The following is a 2,744-nucleotide window of genomic DNA, read 5'->3' on the forward strand; positions in this document are numbered from 1 at the left end:
TGTGGTAGTAGCATCCAGAAACCACCCATTCAGGCCAACAATTTTGAGCTCAAGCCACAGCTAATATCATTGGTGGAAAATCATTGTTCCTTTGGAGGAAGTGCTAATGAAGACCCAAACCAACATCTCACAAAATTCCTGAGAATTTGTGACACTGTGAAGTCCAATGGAGTCCAGGAAGATGCCTATAAACTGCTCTTGTTCCCATTTTCACTTAGGGACAAGGCAGCTAAGTGGCTGGAATCATTCCCAAGGGGGAGTCTAACCACATGGAATGAGGTGGAAGGCAAGTTTCTGGCACGTTTCTACCCTCCACAAAAGGTCAATAGGCTTCGATCTGAGGTCCAAACTTTTAGACAACAAGATGGTGAAACTCTCTACGAGGCATGGGAGAGATTCAAGGACTTGACAAGGAAATGCCCACCAAACATGTTCCATGATTGGGTGCAATTGCACATCTTCTATGATGGGCTCTCTTATGAATCAAGGAAGGCTGTAGACCATTCATCAGGAGGTTCATTGAACAAGAAAAAGACCGTGGAAGAAGCCATTGAAGTGATCGAGACAGTGGCTGAGAATGAGTACTACTATGCATCAGAAAGGCACAACACTAAGGGAGTCATGGAGCTGAACCATGTTGATACAATTCTAGCCCAAAACAAGGTGTTTGCCAAGCAACTAGCAGAGCTTACCAGGCAATTAGAAACAAAGCAAGTGGCTGCAATACACACACAAGATCAAGAGGAAGTAGGCATTGAAGGAGGTGATTGGGATGAGGTTAACTATGTGGGAAACCAACAAAGGCAATCATATGATCCACACTCCAACACTTACAACCCAGGCTAGAGAAACCACCCAAACTTTGGGTGGGGAAACCAACAAACCCAACCACAAAACCACAAACCTTACAACCAAAACCAACAAAACAATTCCACATACCAAAACTCCAACCAAAGATCATACCAAGCCACACAAAACACTTACCCCCAATCATCATATCATGGCCAAAATAATCAACATACCCAACCTAATCCGAACCAACAATTTCAAGATCAATTAAACCGGATGGAAGGAATGATGGCAACCATGAGCCAAGACATAATTGAATTGAAGAGCTTCAGGGATGATGTGAGAACTACCTTGAGAAACCATGGTGAAAAACTCAAAAGGTTGGAATCTCAAGTAGGAGAGCTATCTCAACAGGCACCCAAATCAACTGCAGTGTTCCCTAGTGACACAGAAAAGAATCCTAAGGGGGAACAAAAGAGAGTAAGATGGGAAGAGTGCAAGGCCATCACCATATTGAAGGAAGTCTCAGAAGAAGGAGGAATCAGGTCCTCACAGCAGGAACCAGAAATCTTGAAAGAAGATGTGGAAGAAGTTAAGTAGGAAAGTGGAACTGAGCAAGCCAAGGATCTGCAAAAAGGCATGATGGAAGTATACCAACCAAAAGCACCATTTCCTGAGAGGTTAGGAGGAGGTGAAAAAAGGAAAACCTATTCAAGGTTTCTAGAGACATTTAATTCTCTGCATGTCAATATTCCCTTTCTTGAGATTCTTCATCAAATGCCCACACACATCAAATATTTAAAGGAATTGTTAAGCAAGAAAAGAGTTTTGAAGGGAGGACAAACGGTAACAATGAACAAAGAATGCAGTGCTCTCATCAAGAAGGACACACTCTCTAAGAAAACGGACCCAGGAAGTTTTCATATCCCTTGCATCATAGGAGAAACAAAAATTGACAGAGGATTCTGTGATCTAGGAGCTAGCATAAATGTGATGCCTCTAACTCTTATGAAGAGGCTACAACTGAACGAGGTGAGATCCACTGATGTAATCATACAACTGGCTGACAAAACTCAGAAGCAAGCTGAAGGGGTAGTTGAAAATGTGCTGGTGAAAGTAGGAGATTATTATTTCCCCACAGACTTTGTCATTGTGGACATGGAGGAAAGCTATTTACACCCTATCATTCTGGGCAGACCATTTCTAGCCACTACTAGAGCGCTCATAGATGTAGAACAAGGAGAACTAATTCTGAGAATACATGATGAACAGCTCATGTTCAAAATCTTCAAACCTGCATCTGAACCTGAACCAGAATCTGAAAGGCCTAAAGATGATAGTAGCCATCCGTGTTTGGAGGAAAGTAATCCAGCAGCTGAGACTCTAAAACAGTCATTGGAAGGCAAACAAGAGTTGCAAGAGTTAGAGCCACAAGAATCAGTGGAAACAGATCAGAAGGATCCTCCTGACATAAAGGTCAATGAAGAAATCCTCAAGAGAAAGGGAAGAGTGATAGGGAGATTGCCAAGAGGATGGAGAAACAAGAAAATTCCCACTGAAGGTTTTTCTCCAGGGGATAAAGTGATCTCAAGTCATTATCTGCCAATCCCACCTGGCCTCAAGACCATTCCTTCCCAGCTCCCTCAAGTGTTCACAATCAAGAAAGTTCTTTCTATGGAACATTTAGAGGTCATGAATGAATCAAGAGGGGACGTTTTCATAGTGAGAGGAGAGGACGTCAAGCACTACAATCCACCCTAACAAGGGACAACCGTCAAGCTAATGACGTTAAACAAGCGCTTGTTGGGAGGCAACCCAACCTGAGGTAATACCTTTTTGCTGTTTCTTTTATTTGTTTCAATAAAAGGGGTAAAGTAGTTTCTGTGCATTGCAAAGAATTAAGTTTGGTGTTTCACACCAAACAATGAATTCATGGCTCCATAAGTCAAAGGGGA

General features: G+C 42.5%; 1 non-coding gene across 1 annotated transcript; it reads right to left on the reverse strand.

Moving 5' to 3' along the window:
* Positions 1 to 327: 327 nt before the first annotated feature.
* Positions 328 to 431, reverse strand: LOC148548060 (small nucleolar RNA R71). Its single transcript, XR_015898665.1, has one exon. It is a non-coding gene; the product is annotated as a small nucleolar RNA R71 (small nucleolar RNA).
* Positions 432 to 2,744: the final 2,313 nt, after the last annotated feature.

This window comes from Arachis ipaensis, chromosome B8 (assembly GCF_059453495.1).
Source record: "Arachis ipaensis isolate K30076 ecotype BB chromosome B8, ASM5945349v1, whole genome shotgun sequence".
In the NCBI taxonomy this organism is placed as follows: domain Eukaryota; kingdom Viridiplantae; phylum Streptophyta; class Magnoliopsida; order Fabales; family Fabaceae; genus Arachis; species Arachis ipaensis.